This window comes from Monodon monoceros, unplaced genomic scaffold (assembly GCF_005190385.1).
Source record: "Monodon monoceros isolate NGI ecotype Baffin Bay Population unplaced genomic scaffold, NGI_Narwhal_1 Super_Scaffold_12, whole genome shotgun sequence".
Classification (NCBI taxonomy): domain Eukaryota; kingdom Metazoa; phylum Chordata; class Mammalia; order Artiodactyla; family Monodontidae; genus Monodon; species Monodon monoceros.
Genome location: NW_021703768.1, coordinates 102,127,031 through 102,133,030, shown reverse-complemented (window position 1 = coordinate 102,133,030; position 6,000 = coordinate 102,127,031).

Below are 6,000 nucleotides of genomic sequence, written 5' to 3'. Positions count from 1 at the left end.
AAACAACTAATATAAGCAGATTTGTTGGTTCTGTTTCCAAAAACCTGTAACATTTTAATCCAATGAGATTTTGTTTTGGGGGGAGGACTTGTAAACAAAATGTCCCAATGAGTGAAATTTTGACCAAAGTAAATAACATATCTGGATGTTATTATCTTTGAATATAATCATGGTTGATTTGAGGGGAGGGAGAGAAAAAAAATGTATGGAATAATTGCCTCATTACCAGGTATCAGATTAAATTGTTTGATTTAAATGGATGTGAAGGTAATGAATACAAGGAACTGCTATGAAGTTCCACCTTTTCTTATCAAAATGATAACATTAGGCACCCATACTCATGAGAACCAGGCTGGGTAGGGAGAAAGCTAATTGATCTAGGCAGAAACCCTTCAGGGGAAAGGACAAGAAGAAAAGAAACCTGGCCACCTGTGTAAGATGAGCACTCCCTAAGCTCTACTCTGAGAAGTGGTAAGTTAACCATTTGGATGGGCTGATAATTGGGTCCGTTGCAATGCATTTGTTATACCATTTAATACTTTTTAAATGGAAACAAATTCAAGCCCTGGAATCTCTGCTCCGTTTTCCTAAAACTTAGAAGCTTACTTTAATTAAAAAAAAAAAAAATCACCAGTGAACTTGACTGAACATAGATATATGATAAATTTATTCAATTCCTCTGATTAAGTTCAGAGGTAAATTTTCCAAGATAGACGGCAATGTGAGTTTGGGTATTTGAAATTTGAAGAAACTCCTGGGAATCTTATGGTTCTATTTTGGTCAAGGTAAGAAATAAGAGAAAGTCCTTGAAAACTTCTGATTGCTACAATAAAAAAATTGAAGTATAAAAGTTTGACAAAAGTAAGCTACTAGCTAAATATAACAAAATAATATTATAGCATTTTATTTGGAAGAAATGAATATTCCAAGAAAATGTTTAACATTTTGATAAATTTACTTTATAATAGAGGATATTAGTCAAATAGGTCATGTCACGTTAGGTTTAGAGTCCATCTACTGGCTAAAATCCGTTGTAGTTTCATCCATTCATTCAACAAATATTTATTAAATGCCTACTGTGTGCCAAGCACTATTCTGGACCCTGGGGATAGAAAGTAGAACAAACAAGATCCTGTCTCATGGAACTTAATTAATAGGTTGTACTTCATTGGCATGTGTTCTACTAATATAATGACTTGTTAATTTAAACAAGGATTTGGGATGTTGTTAATTTAAACAAGGATTTGGGATGTGCTGTATCAAAACAGTGTTAACATTCCCGACAAGAAAATAATAGCAAGCAAGTAGTAAAATATCTTTTTAACTTCTCCCTGCTGAATAGACATCATTTTGGCATGTATATATTCCTTGATAGAGATGACAGAAGCCAGTTTGTTAATAAACACTGCAGGATGGTGGCCAAAACTATAAAATTCCATATCTTGATACAATGCAAATGTTGTTTAAGAATTATTAGAACTGGTTGATAAACACATACTTTTAAAAATGTATTTCGAAAATACGTCTCGTTGTGTCTATAACAATTGGTTTAAATTCTGCAGAAGTCTAGATTTTAAAATAGTTCTTTTTTCTTATTTTAAGTATCCTTCTCACTCCCTAATGGAGTAATCCTCTTTCCTTATCAGGCTTCTTGAGAACACTAATGAAACATAGAATTTAATATTGTATCTTTTTTTCCTTTTCTTCAAATTTTCCTCTTTCTCCTCTTAACACGTGTAGAATAATCACTTTTTCAAGGGTAACTCACTCACTCTCATCCTTGACGTCCTTGCAAAATCATCTCTTTATTGTCATCTTAGCCTTTGAGCCTTTCCCAAAGCACCACTGTAGGTCTTTCTTCTCTCCTGTAGTCCAATAAATCATTTCTTTTCATATTGTTAAAAAGTTGCTGAAACTAAATGGATTACACAGTGTTTTTAATGTATCAGAGAATGGTTGGTACAATCTGATCAAGAAAATTTCACAGCTACACTTCTTGAGCTGCACTGAATTATGTATTCACCTCTGTCCTCTGCACATGTATGAATTACATCTCTATTACTCTCTATAACTGATGCAGATATAATTCTATGATTGTTGTAAATTTGGCTTGTTTACTCAATAAGAGTCTATCGAGCCTCTACTACACATTTACTCAGCACTCTTCCAGGCAATAACAATAGGACAATGAACAAAATAGACATGTTTTCTAACTTACTGGAATTTACATTTACTGATATTTGGAAGATGGTATATTTCTGGTTAACGTTAGGATAAGCCACTCAACGTTAATGTTGCAGTTTTTAGCTAAAATTTTTTTTTTAAATCACTGCTTTTTAGTCAGCTCTCATCTGGGACATTAATTACTTTTATGATAAAAACCAATTCACAATTGTGAAAATTAACAAAGTGCAGTAATATTCCGTTATCACACTCAACTATCCCAAGAGTACCTCTCAGCTGAAAATGTCCAACCATTTAAATCTGGCATAACTAGAATATCAAAGTCAACCTTCCTAAGAACTGCATTGAAATAACAACGATTTCAACGTATAATTAGGATGACTTTAATCTTCTCTAACCCTACGGAGTGTCATGTAGAAGTAGGATATTACTTCCCCTTGGACATTGTATTTCCTCCTTTCACTATTGCAAACAGCTTTAAAGATGAATCTAGCTCAAGAGTGTAAGTGAGGGGCTTTTCAAAGGGTCCACTAAATTACCCACTAACTGAAGAGGAGGGTTAACATGGACGGAGTCTGGGTTGGTCGAAGGCTGACCGTGTAGTCCAAAGCAAACTTCTTTGAAGTGCTATGTTCTATCTTTAAAAATCATGCAAAATGTTTATTGTATCCATATAGTTTCATGCTTGTTTTAATATAAAAAACATGTTTCCATTTCTCACCACTGATTAACATTGTTGCCCCACAACATGATATAGAAATTTCTACTCCAGAGTTCTGTCACAGTTCCATGTTCTCAGGTCATATGTGTACCCCAGTTTGAGAATCACTAGGGTACCTTAACAGAAGCACTCAGAGTACCTGACCTCTGATGGTTATCAAATTGTTCAAGTTATCCAACTTCAGATTTTCCTATCTGTTGAAAAGTGGTAAAAACCCTGCTTTATTCTCCATAATGTTGCTGGAAAGATCAGAAGAGTCAATAGAATATTATTATTATTATCATCATCACCATCATCAAATGACTGGTTTGTTCAACAATCAGAACTTAGGTCAGGGTACAAATATGAAATGGCTCCATTTTTCTCCCGTTACTGCTTTCAACTATGCAGCGTTGAGTTTCCTTCTCCCATCCCTTTATGACAGCTTAGTCAGACCCCACAGCTTTCTGATCACTTTCAGCTATTAAAATATCAGTTCAGTCCAATTTATTTCCAGTTGAAAATTTTACCTCACATCTGTTTGAAATCTCATCTCCTCCCGCCCTCCCTGTTTCAGTGAAGTTTCCGTTTAAGTAATTTAGATTGGGAAAGGAATGGGATCAACTGTTCTATTCCCTTTCCTCTCTTTCTTCCTCTCTTTTCTTTCTCCAAAGAATTGGGATCGAAGATGCAAGTATCCCTAACTCAGCAGATACAGGTGTAGTCCTCCCTTCTCTGTTGCTCTTTCTTGGTTCAAGATCCATCCATCCCTGATGCCCTTTGAGTGGCTCCCGGCTCAATGCTGAATTTCTCCTGGGACACATGTGTGAGTTCTTGTTATGCTCACTAGAACCTGCTTGCAAAAGTACACATTAATGCAAATAAAAAGTATTACGTTGGCAGCAGGAACACATGCAAAAATTCGGGAAGTATAGTATTGTGGCTTATGCAAAATCGCATGGGATAACAGTTTTGTTGTGCCACTCATGAAATGGTGAGACGCAGCTTGCTAGCTGCTGATTAGGGGAGCTGCTTGTGCTACGGCTTAGGGATGTGGGTGAGAAGTTAAGGGAGGCTTCTGTCTTCTCTGAATCTAGGCCATATGTTTAGAGCCTTTCTCTTAATTTAAGGGGGGGGGGGCTGTAATTATTTTTATGTAATTTGTTGTGGTTGGTTCAGCCTAACACAGTGAGGTAGGGAATAGCGTTATACGCTTCAGGTGTACTTGTAACATCAGCATTAAATAGAACTCTTGTGCCAGGGATATCTTTTAGCACAGAAGACTCTGTTACCATTTAGTGGGGTCAGACTTCTATGGGCCCAACACTCACCCAGAAGCCTGGGGAATTTCTCCACCAGACAGCTGAGGAGGCTGGCACCAGCTCTTCCACCAGTATTGGTTTCAGTTTTTCAAAAGGGAGCATTTTAGAGAAAAACAAACAAAAAAAACCACATCAGACATTACATAATAGGTGAAGCAAAGTCCCACAATGTCACATAATGTTTCTCAATGTCAATGTTACTGTGGCGGGTCTTTCATCCCAGCGTCTACCATCTGTTCTATCCTCTACCCCTAAAATGGACCCCTGAAAGTCTGCTGCCCCTAGTATGTGGGCACTCTACTGACGGCATAGTCTTTGTAAAGCAAAACTGAGCAGCATTTTCTATTGGCCTGCAGCCCTTTCCACAGTTCCAGGAGTGTCTCCAGCTCTTCTGTCTTGAGTAGGGTGCATTCTCCCACTCTCTACTCTACACCTTGCCTCAGAGAGAGCCACTGTGACAACATACCATGACAGGGTGGCTCAAAGCTCACCTCAGCCTAAAGTAACCCCATGAAGCTTACTCCACATAGGAGAGAGCGCCAGAAATGTTGCTTTTCTTTAGACTCTTAACTTCAATCCGAAGCTCCTTTCAACAGCAGAAATTCCATTTCAGTCATCATTGGAGCTCCCCTCCCCTCATCCACGCACAAAATGTTGTGCAAAGGTGCTAAGGTTCTTACACCGAGTAAATATTGAGGAGGCCTTGAAAATTTTTGCCCTTGCTCGTCACTGCTCAGCTGTCTCTCATCCAAGCCCTTGAAGCCTAGTGAATCTGCTGATTCTATGTGAAATTAGGGGCATAAGAACCTGTGCCAAGGATGATAAACTGGGGCCTAACTCCTCACTTCCCTCCCCATTTCCAACCCCTCCTGAGGGGTTTCCCAAGAAGTGGACTGTGGGTCCCCACCACGTTCCCCTTCACTCCTCTCCTTCCCAGCCGAAGGCAACCTCTTCTCCTTTCCTTACCACTCTCTCTCCGCAGCCGGTCAGGGACAGCTATTAAAACCACCTTCATGAATTTAGGTTGGGAGTGGGGGATGAGGTGTGGTGTTGGTAACTAACCTGTGGCTGGTAGAAGTTTTGGTTTGGCTCCTGCGGTGGGTTTTTGTTTTCTTTAAACTGAAATTAGTTACCAGCATTTAAAAATTGAATCGGTTCACGTAAATATCTATAATGCTAGCTTCTTATGGAAATTTGGAAAATCTGACTATTACTGCATGACAATACCCAGCTGGGGCAGAGAAGGGCTGTCCCTGCTTCTGCTCAGGCCAGGCCCAGCCCACTGCACTAGTTAAGAGCACCTGCCTGACATGAGGAGTATCTGACTTTGGAAGGTTCTGCTGTGGTCTTTCACAAAAGGCAAGGAGAGGGGCTGTATGGGGGGATATTACCCCAGAACATAAATATAGGCCTAGGTGGGGGGGATATAGAGGATCTGGTTATTTCTGAAGAACCAGAAAAGGAACAAATCACAAAATAATAGCAGAATAAATTATCCCTCCACATTCACAATAAAAATAGCTACCATATTCAGAGATTTCATCACATCCTAGGCCCTTAAAAGAGGCAATGCCATTTAATCCTCACAAAAACCATGTGAGGTGAGGACTACTAACTCTGTTTTACTGATGGGAAAACTGAGGTTCCGAGCAAAGTAATTTTGGCTAAGCCACAAGGCTGATAGGTTGAGAAACTTGGAATGCAGGTTATGTATGACTCTTTACTATGGGGCTCCATTGTCTCCACTACCATAAATATTAGTGGTCCTTCTTTAAGGGATTAAAGGCACAGAAA